The sequence below is a fragment of the Vipera berus genome, assembly GCF_964194415.1.
Source record: "Vipera berus genome assembly, chromosome: 3".
In the NCBI taxonomy this organism is placed as follows: domain Eukaryota; kingdom Metazoa; phylum Chordata; class Lepidosauria; order Squamata; family Viperidae; genus Vipera; species Vipera berus.
In genome coordinates, this window is record NC_138204.1 from 124,029,723 (window position 1) to 124,057,655 (window position 27,933).

A 27,933-nucleotide genomic window follows, 5' to 3' on the forward strand; every position below is an offset into this window, starting at 1 on the left:
CGGGAAACCTCATGGGGTTCTGTGCAAGACCAAGCAGGGGAGGGGGTGACTTCACCTGAACAAGCCAATTTTTTTATCACTAGAGATTTGCCTCTTGATCAAGGGTCCTGGGCATTTGTTTTTTTTAAAAAAAATAACATGTTCAGTGGTCTGAAAAGTAACCCATGTGCCACTCCACTTGCTCAGCTGCTTCGTGTTAAAAGGTAAAGAGAGGGTAGCTGTGCAGCTCCTCTGCAAACTGATGTGCAACAAGGGCTGTGCTGTGCACGTCAATATTTCAGGTTTCTGCACTAGGCTTTGTTGAATGCCTGTTATTATGGAAAACACAACATGGTATTCACATAATACATTATGATGTTTTATTGCAGCCTTTCCCAATCAGGTGTCTTCCAAATGGATTGCAACTGAAAATCCCAAAAGATGCTGTGGGTCCTTGTGAACGTTAAATTGAGTACTCATTTAATGAAGAGCAATAAAGGAGTCTCACTTTCGATCCAAAATCCCTTGCAGCACATTCTGCTATAACAAAGGCACAACCTGAGCCAAGCGAATAACTATATTATATACAGTATATATATATATGCAGCATAGGATGTTTAGCTATAATCTGCAGTTTGTAATCAACCAACCCAGACTGCAGTTTTGATTAAAGAGGAGTACTGCTTAGCACTAGTATGAATTTAGGTTCCATTCAGTGGAATGAAACTTTTCTGAATGACTGCACAATAATATGTAATAATCATAAAACATTATTATATATAGTTCTTCTGAAGTAAACAATATATGGGGATTGCTCTGCCAGTGTATGTTTTGACTCCTTTTTTTGTTGGATCAGGTAGAGAATGAATGGGTACATTGCTTGTTTATTTGTATATTTATTTATTTATTGATTGATTGATGGGATTTATATCCCGCCCTATCTCCTGAAGGACTCAGGGCGGCTAACAACAAAACATATAATAAGTACAGAAATCAAGATAAAAATAAAATTGAAATCATCTGTGCAATAAATTAAAATTAAAGAATTAAAAATAAATTAAAAATTCTAAATATAAATTAATTAAAATGCCTGTCAGTCCAGGTCAGCCTGGTGGAACAGGAGTGTTTTGAGGCTGCGGCGAAAGGATTGGAGGTTTTGGGCCATCCGAAGCTCAGGGGGGAGCTGATTCCATAGGGCTGGCGCTCCCACAGAGAAGGCCCTCCCCCTGGGGGTCGCCAGCCGACATTGCCTAGCTGACGGTACCCTGAGGAGGCCTTCTCTGTGTGAGCGTACTGGACGATGGGAATTCGTTCCCGGCAGCAGATGGTCCTGCAAGTATCCCGGACCTAAGCCATGTAGGGCTTTAAAGGTAAGTACCAGCACCTTAAATCTCACCCGGAGGGCAACTGGTAGCCAATGCAGCTCACGCAGGAGGGGTGTAATATGGGAGTATCGGGGTGCTCCCATCACAACCCGTGCAGCTGCATTCTGCACCAGCTGAAGCCTCCGGGTGGTCTTCAAGGGCAGCCCCATGTAGAGAGCATTACAGTAATCAATACGGGAGGTGACGAGTGCGTGGGTGACTGTACGTAGGGCATCTCGGTCCAAAAAGGGGCGCAATTGGTATATAAGATGAATCTGTGCAAATGCCCCCCTAGCCACGACTCCAATATGATCTTCAAAACTGAGTCGTGAGTCTAGGAGGACGCCCAGATTGCGTGCTCTATCAATGGGAGGTAACATCTCTCCTCCTATAGTCAGAGATGGAATCTCTTGGACTAAACGGGATGACGGTATGTACAGTCACTCAGTCTTGGGCGGGTTGAGTCGAAGCCTGTTTTCTCCCATCCAAATCTGTACCGCTTCCAGGCAACGGGACATCACATCGAGGGCATCACTGGGTTTGTTCGGGGTGGAGATGAATAGCTGGGTATCATCAGCATATTGATGATATTTCACCCCGAAGCTACGGATGATCTCTCCCAGCGGCTTCATATAGATGTTGAACAGGAGGGGCGAGAGCACCGAACCCTGAGGCACTCCACAATTAAGAGGCCTAGGGCTTGACCTCTGCCCTCCTGCCAACACCGTCTGTGAACGGTCCGAGAGGTAGGAGGAGAACCACCGCAGAACGGTGCCCCCCACTCCCAGCCCCTCAAGACGACGCAGTAAGATACCATGGTCGATGGTATCAAAAGCCGTTGATCTAATAGGACCAGGACAGAGGAATAACCTCTATCTCGGGCCCGCCAGAGATCATTCACCAGTGCGACCAATGCCGTCTCCGTGCTGTGCCCGGGTCTGAAACCCGATTGGTACGGATCTAGATATTCGGCTTCCTCCAGGTTCAAAGGGAGCTGTCGTGCCACCACGCTCTCAACGACCTTCGCAAGGAAGCGAAGGTTGGAGACAGGACGGAAGTTGTTTAAAACAGCTGGGTCCAGTGCCGGTTTCTTGAGGAGGGGCCTTACCACCGCCTCTTTCAAGGCGGCAGGGAAGTACCCCTCACTCAGTGAGGCATTGATAACTGCTAGGAGCCAGCCTCGTGTAACCTCCCGGGATGCATAGACTAGCCAGGAGGGACACGGGTCCAACAAACATGTGGCGGCACTTAGTTTCCCCATGATCTTGTCCACTTCATCCAGAGTCACAGGATCGAACTCTTCCCAAATGTACTCGGCCAACTTCATCATTTTCCTCTCGTTAGATACTGCCCAGTCAGAGTCCAGACCAGCCCGAATCTGAGCAATTTTGTCCACTAGATATTTACTAAATTCCTCAGCCCGTCCATGTAGGGGGTCCTCTCCCGTCTCTTGACTTAAAAGGGAGCGGACCACTCTAAATAGAGCGGCCGGGCGGTTATCTGCGGACGCAATGAGGGTGGTGAAGTAGGCGCGCTTCGCCACCCTCATTGCCACAAGATAAGATCTAGAAAAGGATCTTAACTGTGTTCGGTCAGACTCAGACCGACTGGTTCTCCAAATGCTCTCTAGGCCCCTTCTCTGGCGTTTCATCTCCTGCAGGTCCTTGGAGAACCAAGGAGCGACTCGGGACTTGCGCCGGGTCAGAGGCCGCAAAGGGACAACGCGGTCTAGAGCCTTTGAAGCAGCCTGTTGCCAGGCATTAACTAAGGACTCGACCGGGTTGTGGGAGAGGGAGGTGGGAATCGGTCCAAGCGCCATCTGGAATTTATCTGGGTCCATCAGGCGCCTGGGGCAGAACCACCTGGTCGGTTCCGCCTCCTGACAGCGGGGGGTAACGTGACGGAGGCCCAACCGCAGGAGGTAATGGTCTGTCCATGAAAGGGGTTGTGATGTTGGAGTAACCCCACCCAGTCCATTTAGCCACTGCCCAGAGACAGAAATAAGATCGGGCATGTTTCCTCCCTCGTGAGTTGGGTCCTGAGTAATTTGAGTCAGGTCCATGGCCGTCATGGAGGCCATGAACTCTCGGGCCACTTCTGATGCACTGCCCAGGGATGGTAGATTAAAGTCTCCCAGTACCATAAGTTTTGGAAATTCGACCGCCAATCCTGAGATGGCGTCAGGTAGCTTGGGTAGAACCGTTGCTGTGCAGCTTGGAGAGAGATATACCAGAAGTAGGCCCAACTGACCACCAGGACCCCATCTTAAGAGGAGGGATTCACATCCGTCTATCTGAGGGGCAGTGGCCTCCCGCGGATGGAGGGTTTCTCTGATAATGACCGCCACACCACCTCCCCTACCCTGAGCTCGAGGTTGATGTAGCACACGGAAACCTGGAGGGGATAAATCAGTCAGAGGGACCCCTCCCTCTGGGCCCAACCAGGTTTCCGTGATGCACGCCAGGTCTGCGTCTTCCTCCTCGATCAAGTCATGGATGAGGGGAGCTTTATTCACAACAGACCTGGCATTAAAATAGATCAGCCTGAGCTCAGGAGTCTGCCCTCCCTCTTCCCCAGGACAGCAGGTGAGAGCCAGAGGGTCAGAGCGCGTCACAGCTTGAAGATAGCGGGGGCGCGATCTCAGATTACGATATGGCCCTCTGCTCATCCATCTGCTGCCATTCCCAATTACTGTGGGGATCAGTATCCCTATCCCATTACCCTGGGTCACAAGACTCTCCCTGGCCCTCATATTGCCGCGGCCATTGGCCAACCTAGACTGAGACAGGTCCGGTAGGATCTTCCCCTCATTCTGCCGGGCCTGACCCTCCCCCCTCCCTAACCCTTCAAAAAATTTTAAAAGAAAACCCAAGAGCCTCTTTTTGGCACCATGCCACCTCTTGGGGTCCCAGGACCCGTCATTAAGGAAACGGCGGCGTAGGTTTGATGGCCACATCTGAGAGAGGGGGGAAGCTCTCAGGGCAAGTAGCTCATTTCTGGTGTAAGCCATCCGAGGTGGAAATAGGAGTAAAGGACGAGTTGGTTGGAACAACTGCATATCAAGACCACAGAGCTGAAGTAGTGGCTCCTGAGAACATGGTCATCCTCTCACAGTGATCAGGATCTCAGGGGACCGCCATCCAGCCCTGGGTAGGTCGCAGGCGGAGAGAGAGTCTGGTGGATGCTAGGATAGTCTGTTGGTGGATAACTTCGTAGCTCCGGTGATGAGCGGTGGTAGTTCATCTCTCTCCATGTCTTAGATGTCATCGCGACCGAGGGGCTGTAGTCAGTCTCCGGTGAAAAAATGAAGGAGGGATTATCAAGATTTAAAGTATGATCCCGAGGGGATAACTGCTATCTCGGGGGCCATTCGGCACATCCCACCTCCAAATTAAGCTTCAGGTGGTCCCTGGTGAATTCCGCCCTCCGGACCAGATACAGGAGGGTTTTAAATGGCGCTCCAGCCTACGGACGGTGGCCATCCCAAAGACCTCCGTCGGGGGGGAAGCTCGATGATCTAGTAGATGGGCAGATGGGGGCAGCAGCCACAGATTCTGGAGCCTCGCCATCCGGACTACCTTTCTAGGCAGTCCCAGGTCGTTACAGCTCCTCCACAGGTGGCTGCAGGACCGGACCGTTTGTCTGTCGAAGGGAGATCGATCAGGTCATTGCAGGTCCGTTGCAGGCTTCCGCACGCCGCGTATCCTAGCAGGCCGCTTAACAGCTGATTTGGAGGCCGCCGCAAGATGCCACCGGCAGCTGCTGGCTGATATATGCTTTCTGCCGGTCTGAACGAGGCAGAAAAGGCAGTAAATTGCACGTTGCAGCCCGCCCATCATTGGCCGTTTTACAGGCTGCCGTGGGGCCGGTTGCTGTCGGCCGTTGTAATTCGACTGCCTGCCTGATCGAGCCGTTCCGCTCGGTTGTTTTGAGTCCGGGAGCCTTGCCTCCTCGCCGCCTCGCTGTCCTCTCTAGTACCGCCCCGCTGGCGCTCATTACGGGCTCCACCGAAGCCTCGGAGGGTCCTGTCACCCATCCGGGCTAGGGAACAACAGCCCCCTGCAGGGCCCCATGCCAAACTCACTCCCTTTGATCTCCGCGATCAGCTGCGAGCTGATATTATGTTGATACCCCACCTTTTCTCCAGGGGCTTCAGGCAGTATATATAGCACTCCTTCTTCTGATTTTCTTTTTCACAATAACCCCATTAGAAAAGTAGGTTGGGATGAGAAAGGACGACTGCTCCAAATTCACCCAATGAGCTTCTGTGGCTGATGGTAGACTAAAACCCTTGTCTCCACATCCAACATCTTTGTAGCATTGACTCTTCCAGTATGTCCCACAGTGATAAACTTAGTAGACTGGGGTGAGAGAATGACTGGCTCAAATACCCCGCAACGATTTTCCATGGTTGTGGGTGGAAATGAATGTGGCTTTTCCAAGTTCTGGTTTAAAACTTTAACCACTAACGCCTATTGGCCTTCATATTCATATAGATTTTTCATTCCTTAAAACCCCAAGTGCAAATACTGCAGCACACAACTGTACCCAGATAAATGTACTGAAATAATGTCCACCTATATCACAAGGACACTATCTACTGGGCAGTTGTCCTGTACAAACTCCCTTTAAATGAATAGGAGAGTACTGAAATTAAAGCCTGAGACACATACTATACTATTACTAATGAATTCTGGGGGAAAAAATGAATAATTTGCATTAGCAATATTACAGGTAGCTGCATGAATTATGTTGATAGCAACACAAGGGTAAAAATGAACAAGCTTAAACGCAGATCACTGCAATCCCAGTTCAAACAAATCAAATTTTTTCTTTGCATTTCAGGCTGAGCAGGTTTTCCTTACGTTGAGGTTGATATCATCAAGTTTCAAATGTATATATGTCTATTGACAAAGATTTTCTGGACAAAAAAGATGTTGAAGGATGACATGTTTGTAGAAGAAGTCATCATAAGGCGAACAATATTAGGCTGAGACTGTTTTTCTATAGGATAAATACTCCCATCATTTTATGATTATTAAAAAAAAACAGTCACAGATGAAACCATGAGAATGTTCCACAAAGACATTATACAAGCCTTGTTGAAATGAATGAAAAATACTTCTGCTGTACTACAAGACTACAGCACGAATACGACCAAAATAGGGTGACTTGTGGGATGTACCTGTATGCATTTCTTGTCTTTAAGTTAAAATCTGAACTATTTTAATAAGATAAGCAATTGCAACAGAATCCTCTACTCCTTTATTTTGAGAAGACCTATTAAGTTCAGGAAGATGGTAATCTTATAGCCAACCCCATCCTTTGCTACTGAGATCCTATTGCATAAGCACTCACTGTTACGTGAAAGGTGTAAAATTGTAGCCTCAATGCAGTATTTACTTAGCATTATTTTGGATGTGCAGGGCTTATAGCCATGATCCTAAGGGGATGGATGTTAGGTTGTTAGGAACATTCCAGAGGCTTAGGGACCAAAGCTTTAAGAAGCTGCACAATGTACACAATTGGTTAAGTAAAGAAACCTCTGTTTGACTAAGATTAGAACCGCCCACAGTTGGGAAGCTGAGGTACAGAGAGATATGGGGTGGGGGAAAACTGAAAGAATAGTACAGAATTGGCAAAAGAATAAAGAAATAGAAGAAAAGAATGGAAGGACGGTTGATATTTTCTTATCATTCATATTTCCTTTCAGGAAAGTTTATTAAGGAAGAAGATTAGATTTTCCAGTAACTTTAAATATAGCAGGAATTTAAACCGAAGTGCAATTAATAAGAAGAAATAGGATTACAATCATGCCTACAACTTCTAGCTCATGAATCCCAGAAAAAAAATATTGCTTGTTTATTTTCTGACATTCTCACAGGTGACATCCACACCCACCCTTCTGACTTTCTAAAAGGGTTGAAGACCTGGCTCTGCCAGCTGGCCTGGAACCCCAGTGGGGGAATGGCATCTTGGACAAGGTTAATGGATTAGGTCTTCTCCCTGTGCACTTTTCTCTCTTTCCATCACGTTATATCAAATTTTATCTGAATTTTTAACTGTATGGTTCTTATTTATTGTTTTAACATTTTAATGCTTTGAATGGTATTTTAATTGTATGACTATAAGATGCCTAGCTGGGTGAGATGTGTGGCATATAAACAAACAAACAAATAAATAAATTTCTTGAAAATAGAAAGACTTGAAATGAAGTCTCAAAAATTATAAAAAGTTCAAAGATTTTTGCATTTTTCACAGAAACAACACTGATGTTCATTTTTACTGGTTGATAGATTATTCTAGTGATACTTCTATGTTATATTCGATTGCACAGAGATATGTGTTCCTTACAATCTTTGTCATGCTTCTTTTTAACGCAAGATTATTGCCTTGTCTTGAACTTAACTTTGGGAAAGTCAAATCACGTTTAGTTACCAGGTTTAGAACTGTCTGTCACTTGCACTTAACCATCATACTTAGCCATGTCCTGACAGCATCATTTGTCTGTCATGGGACATTGCCTTCATCTCATCCCCAGTTCATAAGTGAAACAGGTTTAAGACATCCTTTAACATCCTGATGTTACAGTAATCTAGTCATTAGTTAAGCCACCAATGTTCAATGACAGTCACAAGATACGTGAAATATATTAGGCCTTGGAGGAATGGCAAGTGACTGCAGCAATAGAAGTAGAATTTAGGCCAGAAATGAGGACACCAAAGTTCATCCTGGCTTATTCTGCTAATTTAAGGCTGGGTCAATTCAACTCAGTACAGAAAACACCTCGGACATAAAGAGTGTTAAAATTGGGATTACATCTTCATTGTTAACTTGTGGGAGACAGCTGCATTGGAAAATTGTAAGTTGGCATTGTAATGGGGCAAAGAAAGTTGAGAAGGCAAAGACATAGAAAGTGGAGATGTAGCCCTTGAGAGAGTAGAGTTGAGGAGAGAGTGGATGCTTAGTGGAGATTCTGTAATAGAAATGTTGGTATCAGCCGATTATCCTAGGGAGGCTCCTGGTTGGGGCCAGAGGAAATGTAGGGATGGAGCACAAACAGAAGGGAAGGATCACAGGATGTTGGACTGAGATAGGCCTGGTGGGAGACAGTAAGCAATATGTTTCAGGGAGATGGGGGGGAGTGGAAATGCATAGCCCACCCACCTTTTTAACCCTTTGCTCTTATCCTGAGGAAAGGGACACGGTGGCTCAGTGGGTTAGGACGCTGAGCTTGTTGATCAGATGGTCGGCAGTTTGGCGGGTCGAATCCCGAGTGCCACATAACAGAGTGAGCACCTGTTACTCGTCCCAGCTTCTGCCAACCTAGCAGTTTGAAAGCACGTAAAAATGCAAGTAGAAAAATAGGGACCACTCTGGTGGGAAGGTAACAGCATTCCATGCGCCTTTGGCGTCTAGTCATGCCGGCCACATGACCACAGAGACGTCCTCAGACAAACGCTGGCTCTTCGGCTTTGAAACGGAGATGAGCACCAGCCCCTAGAGTCGGAAACGACTAGCACACATGTGCGGGGGAACCTTTACCTTTTACTTATCCTGAGAACCAGATGTTCAGACATCTGAAGACCTTGGGGCTTGGGCTGATATTTTTTTTCCTGCATCTGTTCTAGTTTCTTTGAATCATCCTTAAAGTGTGGCCCCAGATTTGGATATGATACTTGAGGTGGAGTCTAACCAATATAGAATAGAATAAAAGGATTAGCTCCTGTGACTTGCAAACCATCCTTCCTGTGAATCAATCTAAAATGATGACTGATTTATTTAGAACAATGTCATTCTGTTGACTCATATTCATCCTGAGATCAGCTATATCCCTAGTAGATCCTTTTCATATGTATTGTTGCCAAGCCAGATATTACGGTGTCTTTACCCACCCAAGTCCTTGCTCATTTGATTTCTTTTACCTAAATGAAGAACCTTGCCTCTGACTCTCTTAAAATTTATTATGTTATTTATAGTCTATTTTAATAACTCAAGAATGGGCACACTGCAAGCTCCGTTCCACAAACAGCCTCCTTTGTTTGCAGAACAAAGCGCAACCGAGCTCTTCCAGGTGTGCTTGCAGAAAGAACTCTTAGCCAGGAAGGTCAAAGGAAGATAGTAGCAAGCAGATCTGATGTCTCATAAAAGAGTAGCAACCTATTTGTCAGTAGCAATGCTTTTATTGGGAAGATGTAGGTTTTGCTGTGGGTGTGTTGATGTTGACTTAGAGGACTCTGCACCTTGATTTGGGTGTTGAGTGGAAGGTAGAGGAGGCCTGTCTTAGGTTCATCTCTTGACAGAAACTGTTCCTTCTGCCTTGTCAATATGGCTTCAACTTCACATGGAAAAACAAGGAATAGGGAGTGGAAATGTGCTTTAAATCATCATCATCATCATCATCATCATCATCATCATCATCATCATCATTTTAGCCACTGTCTATCCACTGCAGGATGAAGACCTCTTATGCATGTTTCCAACCTATACAGTCCTGAGCTTTCTTTTGCCAATTGGGCCCACAATACTTGCTGATGTCATCAATCCATCTTGTTTTAGGTCTCTTTTATGGACGTTTTTTATCAAGTGAAATCCATTCTATGACTGTCTTGGTCTACCTGCCATCAGTTCTTCTTGATATGACCAGCCCGTTTCCATTTCCATTCTTTTGCTCTCTTGACTAACCTCACAATCGATGCAAAAGCTATGAGTGGTGCAAAGTGCCATGGAAAGATACATGCACAGCATTACAAGACAAGACAGAAAGACCTGCACATGGATTAGAAAACAAAGAAAAGTATACAAAAGTGCTTTAAATACAAGCTGGAATATGATATCCATATAATTGCCTTTCTTTTAAGAGTAAGGTTTCATTCAGAGGTAATTCTGAATCTAACTGTATAGAAAGTTAAATATGGTCAGTTCTGGAAGGGAGAAATACTTTATAGCACCTGAATATATTCTTGTCATTTGTTTTGAGTTTTACATAAACAATTAGTTTGTGGAGCAATTTGAAAAATTCCTTATGACCAACAGTATAATTGCCATAGTCAACCAGTTGATTTTTTTTTAAAAAAAGAGAAAAGTGATGTACAGATATTCAAAATAAAATAAATTACTACCGTGTTTCCCCAAAAGAAAGACCTACCCCCCAAAATAAGCCCTAGATTGATTTTTGGGGGGTGGTCCTAATATAAGCCCTACCCCAAAAATAAGCCCTAGTTTTGGGGCGAGGCACACACCTAAAAATCAAGCTAAGGCGGGGATGGGGGGGTGGAGCTGCCCCATGTGCCCCTCACCCACTTACCTTGCAGCCAGGCCTCTCCTCGCTGGCCCACCTCTACAGCGTCCCCTGGCCTGCCTTTCCAGAAGGCCTCTGTAGCCAAGAACTGAGCTATGGATTGAATCCATAGCTCAGTTCTGCAAGGCCTCTACAGCCAAGGATCGAGCTATGGATTGAATCAGTCAGGCCTTTCCAGAAGGACTTTGCAGCTGATAACCAAGCTATGGATTGAATCCATAGCTCGGTTATCAGCTGCAAAGTCCTTCTGGAAAGGCCTGACTGCAAAATGCAGGCCAAAGTCCATTCTCACCTGCAGAATGAAGCTGCTCCTTCGGCTGCAGAAGAAGTAGGCTGGCTGGGCGGGTCTGGCTAGGCCGGAGGTTAGTGGAAAAGACACCCCCCAAAAATAAGACCTGGTGCCTCTTTTGGAGGCAAAAAAAGAGAAAGCTGATCTTATTTTCAGGGAAACACGGTAAGTGTAAATGACCAAATTAAAATATTATCATCAACAACATTATCATGTCACTACTGTATCTCTTTTGATTAATGCTGTCATCATCTGCAATTTATTTTAATGGCATAAAGGTGCTGTGTTTTCTCAAACTGAGCTCCTGTGACACTGACTGAGGGCTTGCAACCAGCAAGACCAATCCCTTGGCACTTAGGCCAACTAAAATGCTGCATTTAGAACCTTTTTAGTGGTGAGGAAGTTTAATGCGATCCATCATGGCTTCAAATATGAGTAGGCAACATGATGCCCCCTGCTCCCAAGTTCCCAAGACTCCATAGGCAATAAAAATGGTACCTAACTTCTCAGAAAAGAGAGGGAGAGGGAGAGAAAAGCAGTGGACAGGAGAGGCAAGAAGGGCTGGTGGATGGTGTACTAGCAGTTTACTCTCTGCATATTGTTTTATGATTGTCTATGCCCATTGTGGCAGCCTCTTTATTAGAGCAGAGGTCTCCAACCTTTCTGGGCTTGTGGACTGGAGGGAAGGAGAGCAGCTTCAAAATTGGTGTGCGCGCACACATGGGGCCATGCACACTGGTGTGGCACTAGCGGTCCCGTTCATGAATGCGGCATGCACTGGCACCATGCACATGCACAAATGGCCGCACACCCCCACACATGGCCCCGTTCATGCATGCGCAAATGGGCCACGGACATCCACCCCGCACTAGCAGCCCCATTCACACCCACACACGTGTGCAAAAAAGGCTGCAGGCCCTAGTGCGAATGCTTGCCCATGGGTGCATGCACCGGCCAGCCATTTCCACGGCCTGCTGGCAAAGAGTCCGTGGCCTGCTGGCCAAGAGCCCGCGACCCGGTCCCAGGCTGCAGCCCATAGTTGGGAACCCCTGAATTAGAGTAACTAACACATGCGCTCAAAATTCCAACCAGCCCTCAATATTTGCCTATTATTTCTTATTTAAAGTATTTAATTGCCTGTAGAATTGGATAAACTATAGGCCTTTCCTTATCAGTACACTGAATAGTGATCTCTGTCAATTTGGTTATTCACAAGGATCTGTTGACCTGAGTTCTGATACATGTCTAATAATAGATAGGAGATAAAAGAATTTTATTTATTGGTTTATTTTTATTTCTGAGGTTTATTTATTGCTTCAAACTACTCAGCCTCTGGGTGATAGAAAATAAAGGAACACCTTAGCAGATGAAAGATAAGAGCAAATTTTAGTCAACAGATATTCCTTTAATCATTCACCTTCCTTTCAAGTTTATAACATGCCTACAAAACTCTTTATCATATTTATAGCTTCCCTCTGAATTCTTTCCAATTTTCCTTCTTAAATTATGTCAACTCGTTCTGAATGCATGATGCAAGTAAAGACTTAATGAATTCCATGTCAAGTGTTAACGCTGTCCTTCTCGATCTATGCTTCTCATTTTGAATTTTGTCTCAGATTAATTTCTTCATTTATTTCATATAATTTTTACTTGCTAACTAAACTATCACTCACTACGTTTCCTATCGCAGGCTGTTCTAAGGTGTGTCCTTTATTGTTTGGTTTAATTTTTTGCTGTCAGTGTACTCAGGTAATCTTCTAGCCAAATGTAAGCTTTAGTGGAGCCTGACTAATTGCCTCTGCTAGTTGATAGCTAGAGGAATTATGGCATGGCAGAAAGCATGTGATAGCCTAATCCAAAGGTGCTTTCAATGGTAAAAATAGAGGAGGAAATTTTATATCAGAGAAGCTGTGTGTGTGTGTGATACAATATAAAAACTCTCTCTAGAGCTTCACTCCTGGTGAGTTCCCAACAGTGGGATTATAGTTTGTTATTACCTTCTTCTGGGAAGTTGCTTTGATCTTCTAGGTCAGTGATTTTCAACCCATGGTACGCGTACCACTGGTGGTACTTTAGCACCTGGCAAGTGGTACATGTACAATAGGTTGAAAAGCACTATAAAAAAAGTGTAAAAGTGTAGCAGGAGGATGAGCTGAAGTCGCGGCAGCGGCACAGGCCTGTGGGAGAGTCAGCTGGAGGTGCAGTGTTGCCAGCACCCTGCTGAGCACCCAGGATCGGTGAGCGGCTCCAGCAGATTGGTGCTTCTGAAGCAGCACACAGCCTTGGAGAGAGGAGTCAGCTGGAGTTGCACTGAAGAGGAGGAGGAGGGGGAGGAGGGGGAGGGAGAAGAGGATATAAAAGGAGGAGGTTTTGGCAGAAAAGGGAGAAGGGGAAAAAGACAATGGGGAAAGAGAAGGGGACGGAGAGAGAGAGAGAGAGAGAGAGAGAGAGAGAGAGAGAGAGAGAGAGAGAGAAGAGGAGAGGAGAGGCTTCTTTGAGACAACCAGAAAGAAAGAAGGAAATAGAAAAGTGCAAAAAATTAATGTCAGAGAAACAGGCACAAGTTTCCCATTTAAAAGTGTGGTAAGTAGTTGTGCAGATAGTCCTCAACCTGTGGCCAAAATTGAGCCCAAAATTTATGTTGCTAAGTGAGAAATTTGTTAAATGAGCTTTGCCCCATTTTACAACTTTTCTAGCCACATTTGTTAAGTGACCCGTTGCAGTTGTTAAATTAGTAACACGGTTGCTAAGTCAATCTGGCTTCCCCATTGACTTTGCTTGTCAGAAGGTTGCAAAAGGGGATCACGTGGCCCTAAAACATTGCGACCATCATAAATATGAATCCAAATGTAAATCATGTGACCCTGGGGATGCTGCAATGGTCATAAGGGTGAAAAATGGTCATAAGTCACTTTTTCCAATGCCATTGTAACTTCGAACAGTCACTAAGCAAACTGTTGTAAGTCAATGTCTACCTGTACTTTATCACCTTTTTCCTTTTTTGGGGGGGCGGTCATCATGTTTTTGACACCTTGCTAGGCAACTGGTGGTGCTCAAATATTGCCATATCCTAAAAGTGGTACAATCTGTGAAAAGGTTGAAAAGGCCTAGGTTACCATTTGAAATTTCCTGGTGGTCCCACAGTCAAGTACTAACCAAGTTTGATCTGCCTTCTCTTTTTTCAAGATCAGCCAAAATGGGCTAGAAGTACTGTTGGTGTGGCAGGATAGTAAAGCTACTGGACTGGTTATGGGCTCTGAACAGTGGTGGGATTCAGCCGGTTCGCACCACTTCGGCAGACCCGGTAGCTAATTTTTTGTTGCCCAGGCCCAGAATGGACTTCTGGAAGTGGCATTCACACAGAGAACCAGCTGTTCACATATTTGAATCCCACCACTGGCTCTGAATGCATAGATATAGCCCCAGAGGGAACGCTAAAAGTAGGAACAATTCATGAAAAATAGGCAGCGTGTGAACTGCATTATCAAGGATCATGTGGGCACCTGTACTGCTCATGAAAAGTTCCTCTGCTTTTATGGAAACTGAAACTGTGAATTCCTGCAAAAAAAGAGATGTCATTAATAGATGACAGCAGAAATTATGTTTATGTTCTGAATACTCCACATTTAAAGCTTGGGCATGGGGCTACTGTGGAACACACTCAGGGACCAGTCCTATGTTGAAAAGCAATGCTACGTTGCCTCTGCATTGGGAAGAAGATGATACCGAGCATGGCAACGTGGCGAGTTACCCCCCAGAAGAAATTGCCAAGATGTCTTCATGCTGCTGTTAGGAAGATGTGAGGTTGGAGAAAGAAGTACTTGATTTACCTCTACCAGCATTAACCAGAAACTAATGGCGGAGATGTAGAATCAAGCATAAACAGCTCTCTGCTGCTTATTGCAGGAGAATCCCATTTGCAGTATTCATGTATTCATTATGTTTCTGAATAGCCCCAATAAACTCCATTCCACAGACATGGTTCAAATGGAAACCATGCAGAATGCATCCATTTATAGCAGGGGTCTTCAAACTTGGCCCTTTTATGACTTGTGGACTTCAACTCCCAAAATTCCTCAGCCAGCTGGCTGAGGAATTCTGGGAGTTGAAGTCCACAAGTCATAAAAGGGCCAAGTTTGAAGACCCCTGATTTATAGCTACAAAAGGAGCAGCAGATGAGGCAAGCACTGAGAAGTCCTCGTCCAATTCCATTGCTGTCTCATACAAAACAGCCCTTTAGCAGTCTCCAAACCTTCACCTTGAGGAAGTAGGAAATGTGTCCCTTCCTGCTAGTGCCTGGGGGTATTTTTTGAACCTAATCTCATGAGTCAGAGAGTAAGCATCAGTGCCGTGCTAGAAAAGCACCAGGTAGAATAGCTCCGTGATCCCTCCTGCTTACGACTGGGTGTGTTTCGATCTCCTGTTTCCTTTTTCTACTCACGTTTATTCTCCATGCTGTTCACTGTACTTAGATAGAGAGCTTTAAGACCGAAACAGATCTCTATTTTGCCTAGAGAAAAAAAAAGCTGTACAGAACAGAACGATCTTGTGTGATAGGAGACAGGGAGTTGAAGGACTGATAACTGTATCATCTAATTAGCCTACGTGATCGACCAGGACCCTTCAGAAACAGGGTTTGAGGGATCGGTTGAAGCCTAGATTGTTTGTTTTCCTTAATTCTCTTCTCTTCTTGTTGTTAGATGTGATGTAACTGAGTAGGAATGTTTCCGAGAGCTTGCGGAGGGAGCGGACTTCTGTTTTGTGTTCTTCTCTAATCCTTGCCGCTAAGTCTTATCTAAACCAATCCGTATTGTAACCTTTATCACAGTCTTCCACATCTTTCTCTAACCCTTCCTTTTTTATTCCAATCCGTTCAATGAGAGCTTTGGTCTTTCCTTATCAAACTATGATCCTTAAGATATTGCCCACGTTCATTCAGCAGACCACGCAGTGCGGCCAACAGAATACTTCCATATTTACATCAATGGAAACGCCAATGTGATTTGACATAGTGATTTTTTTTAAAAAAAATCAGGACTTTCTTTCTTTTCTTTTTTAATTACTGAAAAATGTTGCAAATGGTCACATTGGATTGTTTAGCTCATTTCCCGAGGGCAGTAAGCAAGCCGTGTGGCAAGAATTAAAGATTATGAGGTTGCTTCAGTGCTGTTTGGAGCCGTGCCAGACCACAGTCAAGGAGAAGCTGGTAGCTTGTTTCAATCTGTGGTGTTGAAGTGTTTCCTTGCAATTAAACATGTGAAAATTAAATAGAAGCAGTCATTAGACTGGTTGATACAAATCCATTAGACTGTAGACAATAAATTATATCAAATGTTTAATGCTTTCATTATGTCTCAAACTGGGGGAAAAAAGTTATCATCAGCAATTTAAAATAATGGAATTTAATCCCATTAAATCCAGTCATTTCAGACAAATATTCTCAAGGACAGGCCAATTGGTATAATTGCTACGAGACGATGCTGAACAACACTCTGGTGGTAATAGGTAAACCTTTCTCTCAGCCTCAGTTGTGCACAGTTGTCAGCACATACGAAATGCAAGGGCAAGACAAGGCTGTAACAAAATCTAAGAATGTGTCTCAACTTGCTTTTGACCACGACAGACTCATTCCTGAACATCAGCATTTTTTTTCCTTTGTGCCCAAGTCTTTGTCTTCATCTTATTTCCAGCCATGTGTCCATGAAAGAAGCATGTTTTGGAAGGGTGTTTTTTTTTGGTAATATTTTATTGATTTTCTAATTTTACATATAAGTATTTAAAAAGCAATGTGGCACCTGGGTTAATCAATAATTCAATAACATACAAAAATCTTTAGTACAAATCTCAAACTACCACATCAAATATTTCCTCTCCTTTTCCCTAAATATCTGCTGTCTCATATTTAAACTAATACAATACAATTTTTAGCTTATACATATCCTAGTTACTTTAACATCCAATCTTTATAAACAGTCAATGTCCTGTAGATAGTTTTTCCCAATTTTTAGTTTCCTGTCAATATTTATATTTAACATTTGATATTTATAATTTCCAAATTTTTGGTAAGCAAAGTTTGCTTTATCACAATTCTTAACAAAGTCTATTATTCAAAATACACATCTTTTCTATTTGAGTATATTCTATTTCCCCATCTAATTAATAATACAATATAACATTTCTTATTTTCAATTAGTTTCCAAATATCTTAAATTTAATGACCAAAATTTCCCCTATTTCAACATCAAATATTTCCTCTCTTTTTCCTCTTGATATTTAAGCTAATACAGTTATTATCTCAATTTAATAAAAACATATTTATTACATTTATCAATATTGTTTTTGCTTATTACATATCTTAATTACTTTTATATTCAATCTTTATAAACAATCAATATCCTATTTATGTTTTCCCAATTTTTAATTTCCCATCACTATTCAAATTCAACTTTTAGTATTTATACTTCTAAATTTTAAATGACCAAAGTTTTCTTTATCTCAGTTCATAACAAAATCTGGTATTCAAAGTACACATCTTGTCTATTTAAGTATATTCTATTTTAATTTGTAATATAAAATCCTCGCTGATAAATCAAAACCCCAGTTTACTTCAGCCTTATTCTAGCTTTCTTCCTTTACCATCTCGTCCTCCATGTCAATGCTATTAGGTCATCAGATAGATCTCCCTCTGTTATTATTTATTTTATTTATTTATTTTTATTTTATTAAATTTGTATACCGCCCTATTCCCGTAGGACTCAGGGTGGTTTACAGGGCAGTTAGAACCATGAAATACAAAAATTAAAATCAAAATCAATTAAAACAATTAAATTAAATTCAAGCCCCAAGAGTAAATCTAAAACCCAGTTAAATTAACAACCCCAGTCTGGACCAAACAGATCAAAGAGCCAGGTTTTCAGGTCCCGGCGAAATGAGCGAAGGTCGGGGGCAGTCCTAAGTTCCGTGGGTAGTTGGTTCCATAGGGCAGGCGCACCCACAGAGAACGCCCTTCCCCTGGGAATAACGTGCCGGCATTCATTAACCGGCAGTACCCTGAGAAGGTCCTCCCCACAGGATGATGGGAAGATGATGCCGGCAGCAGGTGTTCCCTTAGATAGTCCGGACCCAAGCCATTTAGGGTTTTATAGGTCATTACTAGCACCTTGAATCTCACCTGGAGGGCAACCGGAAGCCAATGCAGCTCGCGGAGAAGAGGTGTTACATGGGAGTATCAGGAAGCTCCCATCACAACTCACGCGGCTGAATTCTGCACCAGTTGAAGCCTCCGAGTGGTCCTCAAGGGCAGCCCCATGTAGAGGGCATTGCAGTAGTCTAACCGGGAGGTCACAAGTGCATGAGTGCCTGTGCATAGGGCATCTCGGTCCAGATAGGGCCGCAACTGGCTCACCAGGCGAATCTGGGCAAAAGCCCCCCTGGTCATGGCTCCTATATGATCTTCAAAACTGAGCCGTGAATCCAGGAGGATGCCCAAGTTGCGAGCCCTATTAATGGGGGGTAACACCTCATCCCCTATTGTTAATGATGGAGAAAACTGGTCAGCCCGAGATGATGGTATGAACAGCCACTCAGTCTTGGCAGGATTGAGACGAAGCCTGTTTCTCCCCATCCAAATTATATATATTATCCAATTATATATATTATCTGAAATAAAAGAGACCATCCAGTCACCATTTTTTTGGAAGGGCTAATAAATCATCTCTCTATTATTCCAGATCCCCATAATTGTCCTGGTATGTTTATCTTCCCTTTGGTCTGTTCTTCTTGCTCCTCAAGTTTCTTCTGGTTTATATAGAAAGACTTTTCCATTTTCAATGTTGTCAGTTCCTTTTCTGGACTTTCCATTGACTGTATTTGTTGGTGAGTTGAATCCTCTGTCATAGTATTTAATTGTTCCACTTCTTCTGTTATGTTTTATGTAGTTGATTCTTTAGTTGTAGTCAAAATTTGAGTTCGTATATCTAGGCTGACATCTTGTTCTTTTCTGTAGCATCTTATTTCAAACTGAAAGAATGGTTTCATGTATTGCTTTTAACATAAGGAGAATCTGTTCCTGGTCTTCATCCATATTCTCTTAGTAGTGTGTTAAATTAAGAGCTTTAAAATCAGAGAATGAAAATAATTTTATAACTGAGTATAGAACACAGATGAGCTTCTCACAGCTGATAATTGTCAAGGTTAGAAAAGTCTTATCTGTAGTCTGGGCTTCCAGCCAAGTCTCCTTTAGACAATAACTAGTTGTAGTATCAAACTTAGCCACAAGATGTCACCAATGCCATTTAAGGTTTTTTAAGTCCAAAATTTTTATAATCCTTTTTCCAATTTTATTTCTTTTTTATAAATAAAAACCAAGGTCTTCATTAAGGATTAAAAATATTTTGGTCCCCAAATTCTAGAAGCATATAAATCCAGTTAGATTAAGGTTATTCTTTCAGTGTTTTGACTCTCCTGGATAGTCAGTCGCTGCTATTCTTAGAGAGTGGGATAAAAGCTCCCTTCCCTCTCTCCTCACGGGGGGGGGGGAAAGATACTTTGGGCAGCTTTTGCAGGAGAAAAAAAATACTTGGGATCAAAGAGAGGTTCAGATCTCACCCAGTCTCGTCCGTGCTGCTTTGGAGTGCCTGGTGGTAAGTTTGACTTCGGCTGTCTGCAGCCTAGTGATGAGCCATATTTCTATGGCCGGTCTTTCATCCACCGATTTGGGGGGACTGCCCTGGATCAAGCGGAAGGGCTACCACCCTCCTGAGATCAAGCGGGGATCCCCTCCTTGCTGGTTACCCCTAAAGGGTGACTTTCAACCCTTTCCAGGGTCTCCCAGCGGTGTGAAATCAAATGAGGAAGACAGAGCTCGCCTTCCAGCAGCCGCGGCAGTCACGATGGCAAACCTGAAGTCATGTTTTGGAAGCCGTTAACTGTATTAGTGTCAAAGCAGACTTTCCTTTCTAAGCCAGTCCACCCAGCCCATAGCAATTTCAAGGTGAGCTAATCCAGTGCTTGGAAGTGTCTTGGAATAAAAGCAATGGTTGGAATGAGGGATCTTTGGTACTCTGATCTTTATTGTTTTCTTGCAGACTTTCATTACCCAGACTAGGTAAAATTTTGAGTACTAGCAGTGAGTGGGGTTTATACTCAACAGAGTTTGCCCTGTCAGTTTGGTGCTTCTTTGATTGGGCTGTTTTTGTTTTTGTTTTTAATCCCATTTATATCCTGCCCTTCTCCGAAGACTCAGGGCGGCTTACAATCTAAGAAGCACAAATCAATGTGCTTAGCAATAGTCTTCATTCTATGTATATGCCTGCTTATTAGGGCTTTCGGGGGGCCCCACCCCCCAAGCGGCATTTTTACAAAGTCAGCTTATTGCCCCCAACAATCTGGGTTCTCATTTTACCTACCTCGGAAGGATGGAAGGCTGAGTCAACCTTGAGCCTGGTGGGACTCGAACCTGCACTAATTGCAGGCAGCTGGTGTTACTTAAGGAGGCATTAGCCCACTGCTCCACCAAGGCTCTTTTTGTTAGCTTTTGGCAGTTTCTTGATTGGGGTATTGTTTACTTCTTGATTGTTGGCCTGAGGTTAATCTATGCTCATCTGGGTGTTGATTGCTGATGGGGAGGTAATTTGGGTTCTTTGTTCCCATTTTGGCTTATGGAGTGTCTCTTCTGCAGAGTATGTAGATGCTGTTTATTGTATGTAGATATTGTCTATTGGTGGACAGAGTCCAACCAAGGGCCCTTCATTTCAGTCCTGAGCTCCTCAAAATCTGGAGTCAAGTTGTAGACTTGTAGTTGTTTCTCAGTTATAGCGTCTGTCTGGAGCAAGTTCCAGGAGATTCATGAGGTTCAAGTGCTAGCTATAATAAACATTAGATACATATCCTTGTAGCCAAACTACATTTAAAGAAAGGAAGAGAAGTGAGGGGGGGGGGTATTTTTTTATAGAATAATGACAGAAGAAGGAAATGCATTGAACTGAAAAAAAAATATACACAGTCCTTGATTTATAACCACAGTTGCGTTGAGCCCAAAATTTCTGTTGCTAAGCAAGACATTTGTTAAGCAAGTTTTGCTCAAATTTACAACCTTTCTTGTCACAGTTTTTAAGTGAATCACTGCAGTTATTAAGTTACAACATGGTTGTTAAATGAATCTGGCTTCCTCATTGGCTTTGCTTGTCAAAAGGTTGCAAAGGGTGATCACATGACCCCAGGACACTGCAATCGTTATAAATATGAACCAGTTGCCAAGCATCCAAATTTTGATCATGTGACCATGGGAATGCTGCAATGGTTGTGTGAAATAAACAGTCATAAGTCGCTTTTTTCAGTGCTATTGTAACTTTGAACGGTTACTAAATGAATGGTTGTAAGTCAAGGACTACCATGGGCACGTGGAGTTTATTTTTACTTTTAAAACTTCAAATTCGTGCTCATACAAAAATGCAGACCCTCAAAATATAAGGAAAAAAGATAGAAAAAACAGGTCTTCTTCCATAATAATAGCAATTGGCTGAATTTATTTCAAAAGCTTTGGGTCAGCACAAAGATAGAAAATTAATGTTGTTGTTGTTTCTAAGGTCAACGTATTGGACTTTAATGAATGCCCTGAATCAAAAATTAATAGTTTTCAGTTAAGACAATGTTTTAGAATAATTTTCATTATGCATTTATACAATTATCTTGACCTGCAAGGTCAAAGCTTTTGACCTCAGGTTCAAATTACAATTAAATAGTACAAAACACATAACCTAATGAAATTAATGTAATTAAGATCAAAACCCAAAACACGCTCATTTCAATGGTGAACAATTGAAAGATTGGCAAAAGAAAGAAACATACTTTTGCCACCTTCCTAAATGCAGCACTGGGAATGAAAGCCCAAAAACATCCCCTTATGAAAATTTATTCCATTGTTTGGGGCCACACAGGAGAAGATGCTTTCCACAGTCATCAGCATCACTTCTCTACACCATAAATAGATTTTCGTGGTGCTTGGCACTTGTCCTCCCTTCCCCCTTCTTGAATCAGTTAGGCTCTTTCCAATTAGCCAACGGGGGGGGGGGGCAACAAAACCAGATGTACTCAGCTGCCCCATACCATTTCTTCTTTTTCCTTACCCCACTTTCTTTCCATGACAAGGAAGCACATTTAAAAAGTTTGTCCAGCCGCAGGAGACGACAAAGTCACCACCTAGGGTGACTGCTTAGGGCAGTGGGGGCGAACCATTTAGAGACGGAGTGCCCAAGCCGTAACCCAAAACCCACTTATTTATCACAAAGTGCCAAGGCCACATCAGGTGCTCTCAAGGGGGGGGGACAGGGAGGCGGCTCTGAGTGCCACCTCTGGCATGCAAAACCCGGGGGCACAAAAATGGGCCACTGTGCTGCATGGTGCAAAGTGCTTCCCACTCCCTTTTCTTCCAGTCCACCAATCGACAATGGTTGGTGACCTCTGCTCTACCACCTGTACTCGAGTCGGCCGCTTTGCCTCCATTGTGCTGGGCGGGGCTCCTGCTCCGGGTGGCGGTGGCAGCCTGATGGACCTGCTGCTGATGGTGATGGCGCGTGTGCCAACAGAGAGGGCTCTGAGTGCCGCCTCTGGCACGTGTGCCATAGGTTTGCCACCACTGGCTTAGGGTGACTGTGGAGGACAAGAAGGGGGGGGGGAATCAGATTATCTGGGAAGCAGAAAAAAGAAGGAATTCCTCCAGGTGGGAAACCATCTGTCTTATAGCTGAAGAAGGAATGCTGCAAAGAAGTTTTAGGGGCACCTGCTTTTTTCCCAAGCCCTTTGTTAGCTACCTCCTCACGTGAACCAAGACACAAAACAGGACAGGAATTGGCTGTGGGGAGCAGCAAGTCAGTTTTCTACTTGCTAAAAGACTGCTAGATGACACTTCAATGTGCTGTGGGGAAGCTGTTATTACCCTCAGATTTCTAGGGTCTGACTGGTCATTCACTCTAAACCTGTAATATTTTTAAGCCTAAATGTATTTCTACATCGCCAGGTGGAAGTAGGTGGGAGGTGCCAGAAAAGCCTCCTTCCATACAATGCTCCCTTCAGGCTTTCAGATAGTCTGGTGCATTTTGCCATACCAAAACTAAATAGGTACTTAGCGTTGTTCCTCTGTCACATTTGCAGCAAATTAATTCCAGCAGGCATTGCCGAAGATCTCCGGTTCATGCATCATTTTTTAATAAGCAACGACCATCTGCTAAGTTGGAGCTGCAGCGAAAATGGCAATAAATGACAATGGCAATGAAGCAAGGCAGAGTCGTGCCACGTGCTGGATGGAGCTGGGGGTTTTCAGGTGGTTCCCCCTAGGTTTTCAAGGAGGAGGATTTGGCAGGGATACAAAAATGACATTTTAAGAAATAACTGTTTTAGGGCTTACGTTGTATATAAAATTGGCATAATTCACATTACTTTCATGTCTTTCCTGCTTTAGAACGATATTTGGAAACTGGTTCATTCTCTTTCAGCAAGAATGGGCAAAGGGAGTCGGAAAGAAATGGGTGTGCAGATTGTCTCTCCCTAGGAAAAATGGCCATCGTTCTCACTAAGCTCAGTGCACGCCATCCCTGCCTAAAGCAAGTGTAACCCTTGTTCCTGAGCATTAGTTAAGCTCTCCTTTTGCTCGTCTGCAAAATTTTCTGGGAAAGATATAAAATGCCGCCCAGTGACCTGTAAAAACCAAGATTTTCTTTTAAACTGTTCCAGGTTTCAGAATAGTGAACAAACAATGGAAGGGAGGGAGGGAAGTTGAAGTGGCAGTGCCTCAGAGAGCACCAAGGATTTCACAGTTCAACCCTGAGCCACAAATATTCCCTTCCTTTAGCCATCTGAGTTCTTTGAAACAAGAGTCAAGGCAGCACCAAGTGCCTATCCAATTATCCCATCACTTTCTCAAGTCTCAGCTTCTCAAAGGAGGTGGGATGGGGATCGCTGGCCTTTCTTTGAGCCAACACAGTTATAAATGGACAGAGCATCTTAACTGCTATAATAGGACAATTCTCTTATCAGGAATGTCAGACCAGGCAAGCAAGAGTCAAGTACAGCAGAACTCTGCCAAATCAGGCTAGCACTATCTTGGCTACCACATTTCTGTTGTTAACTTGACAAAGATGGCCAGTCTCTACTTTTGCCACAAGCTCCTAGTGCTCCCATGAAGTTCTCTAAGCTCCTTTTAAGGTTAGCCCACGACTAACATCACGTTTTTCAGCTCCAAGTGATTCCTCTTAATCGGCTATTGTGTGGAAAAGTAGCCTCTGTCTCTGTATCATCTTGTCCCAATCTAATGCCTTCCTGACAAACTGGAGGGGCTGATCTAAGAAACTCTAAGGAAGGACATCTCTGGCAGTCTTAAGGAAAGGGACACACGATTTGTTCCACATATACACTGACCGGCTGTAATTTGGGGCAAGGAATGTGAGCACTTGGGCTAATATTTGATCTGCACCTCTTCTGTGCCTTTTGGGATGGCAAAATGTCCCAGCAGCAATTCATTAAATCCGTGCATGAAAGTGGGCTTGCTGCAGCATAAAAATGATGGAAATCAGTTCTTTGCAGCACCTCTTAAGTAAGATGAAGCAAACATTTTTGCAAAAAAACCAATCTTGTAGCAAGAGAATCACCCAGATCTGTTTAAACTGCTTTATTGGTGGCTTGTAAATTACCTTCAGAACTTTGGGAAAGACAATTACTTCCAGGATTGGATAGTAAACATTTATCTGTGCAACCCACAGGAGTCCAATCTGACTCTGTAGCACTTTAGATCTGGATCTAATTTCTAATTTGGAGCAATTAGTCCTTGGAGGGTCTCTCCCTCAGAGACAGAGAACTCTTGTCTTTAAGAAGGTGACTTTGCCTGAAAGGCCTTCGATTGCATTGTACAAAATAGGCAAAAGAATCCTTGAACCTTGATTGGTCCCTGGCACAGAAAGATGGGCAGCAGTAAAAACAGAAAAGGTTTCGTGAGTCCGGGCAGCAAGGCTTGATGTTCCGGGGACAATCTTGCACACCACGGATCTTAAAGTTTTTCCAAAAGTGCAAATCCATCCTCCCCCCTTGCCCCCCCAAGGCAGGTCTTATCATATTTATTTGTCCTCCTTAGATGGTAGCACTTTACAATCCTGGATCAGAACAGCAGATTTAACTAGTCCCATTTTAAACAAAATAGTCCTTATACTTTGTTGTCTGCAATTATAATTTGTTGTCTGCCTGCAATTAGTGCAGGTTCGCATCCCACCAGGCTCAAGGTTGACTCAGCCTTCCATCCTTCCGAGGTAGGTAAAATGAGGACCCAGATTGTTGGGGGCAATAAGCTGACTTTGTAATAATGCCGCTTGGGGGTGTGTGTGAAAGACCTAATAAGCAGGCATATACATAGAATGAAGGCTACTGCTAAGTTTGTAAGCCGCCCTGAGTCTTCGGAGAAGGGCGGGATATAAATGGAATTAAAATAAAATAAATAAATAAAAAATAAAGACGCTTTACTTTCCAGCGATCTTCAACAAATTCGACAATTGAACATGTTCCCCCCCCCCGCCCCCCGTAGACACCAACAGCTAGAAAACACTCGGTTTTAAATATTGATGGCCATTCGCATTAGAATCATTCAGTTGGGGCATCCAGCCTGAGAAAATGTGAGAAATGACATTGGGACTTCCTGGAGCTGGAAGCAGGCTGCCCACCAGCTGCAGGACTTTAAGTAGTTTGGGTTGGAAGCACCGACGCACACCCCAGCAACAGCACCCTTCTCCAAACTCTTCGTTGGGGTTTGAAAGGGCAGCATTTCTGTCTCTGGCAATGAGCCGAGAGGAGAATTGGGAGCGAGTTCACCCTTTCCCGAGCCTTTTCTGAAACCCTGGGCGGCTCCTGCAATTGGGCAGGTCTGCCAAACGAATGGGAAGGTTTTCAAAATCCCTTTAAGAGAGTCTTCGAGCAACGCCTGGAACCGCCTGCAAGCGACCCAGATGAGACAGGAGAAGTGGAGGGGGGGCGGGGCGGGGGAGGAGCCTTCCCTCTTGTCTGGATTTTGGATTGCCATGACGTCAGTTCTAGCAAGTCCCTTTTCAGAGGTATGTTTTAGGGAGCCAGGTTTCCGACAGAGGGCGACAAAAAACTGTTGTTCCCTGCTCGAATCCCTTCTAGCTATTACAGCCCTCTTGGGAAGGATTTTGACGGGGAAATCGCAGGTTTTCTTATTTCGCGTCTTCTCTTTACAACCGTTCTTTGCAACCTCTTCGACTTTTGCGAATTTAAAGATGACATGAAATGAACTTTCGTGAAATATTTTTTTTCCATCCGTCCTTTTTTTAGGGAGGTCGCGACTTGCCTTCGCGGGGTACCCGAACCGACTGGATAGCGCAAAAAAGATGGTTAATGAAGAAGGGAGGGAGGGAGGGAGGGAGGGAGGGAGGAAGGAAGGAAGGAAGGAAGGAAGGAAGGAAGGAAGGAAGGAAGGAAGGAAGGAAGGAAGGAAGGAAGGAAGGAAGGAAGGAAGGAGCAAACACCATGGAGCGGATGTTTTCTTCCTTATACATATACAATTATATTAGCGGAAGAAATGAAAATCGTGCTGAATCTGGTTCAACCAGTAAGAAAAGAAACCACAAATACCCCCGAAACAATTAAACATTGTTTAATTAAACTGGTGTAAGTGGAGGGCCCTGGTAGTGGGCCGGTAGTGTTGCCAGACTTCTAGACCGGAGGGACGCCCCCCCCCGACCTCCGGCTGAGCTCTAGAGCATGTACAGAGGCGCCTAGAGGAGCCAAAGCTGGAGTGCCCGCATCTCCGCCCTCTTCAAATCAAAGTAACGCGAAGCCAAGACAAAGTTTGGCCAGCTGGAGATGCCGGGTACTTTCCCCTTGAGAATTGGGCTGTCTTGGGTGACCACGCGTGTCCAGGGCAGCCACAGATGGCGAAGAAGGAGCAGCCGCGGCAAAGGCTCCAAAGCCACAGCGGCCGCTCTTGCCGCAGTTTGCCTCGGGAGACTTTCAGGCTTCGGGGAGACCTCTTCGCGCTCCCAGGGTGCGATTTCGTTGACTTTTCAGTGAAATTAATTGACGGGGGAGGGGGTGGGAGACCGACAGTATGGAGTAACTTTCATCCGACGGCTCCGGCGCTGTCACTGAAAATCAAGAGGGTCCGAATCCAGCTATTTGGAGAGCTGAATTTTTACTGGAGCACTGATAAGAGAAGCCGGATTTCTCCGAGGGAAGACTTTCCTTGCTCGGAATCCTCTCGCTTGGCTGGGGCCACCACCTGGGCGGCCCCCATCTCAGAGCTCTTGGTCGGGGTCATCTCTGAGTGAGGCGCCGCAGTTTACCCGCGCCTCAACTTCCCAGGCTGGGCAGCCAAATGGACCGCGGGCAATCCTAGAGCTCAGTCCTGGTAGTCCAGGACTCCCACGCGCAGGCCCGCCCCTGTCCCACACCGGCGGTCAACATCCGGTGGAGTTCACGATCCACCTAGGAGGCTTCCCCGAAGAAGAAGGAAAACACAAAGATCGAAGAGTTTTTCTTGCACAGGAAAACCGTGCCATTTGTGCCCCTGATGCGCAAAACAAACCCTTTCCAAACTGGCCTTGGAAATGGATTGATCTCTATGAACTTTCCCTGTATAACTTTTCTTAGGAACCCGATTGAGCAATGAGCAATCCGTATTTTCGCTGTCAGTAATTTGTACGTGCACACACACACACACACACAAAGTAGGAGAGAGAGAGAGAGAGAGAGAGAGAGAGAGAGAGAGAGAGAGAGAGAGAGAGAGAGAGAGAGAGAGAGAGAGAGAGAGAGAGAGAGAGAGAGAGAGAGAGAGAGAGAGAGAGAGAGAGAGACTTGATTGATATCTGGACGTTTTTCGGACCAGCTCAAGACCCTGCTCAAAGATCAACTCTGAGCCGGACCAAAGCTATCATCTGCCTCGTCCCGATCTTTTCCATCATTTTAACTTGGAGGAAAAAGAAAGTGGACACACACACACACAC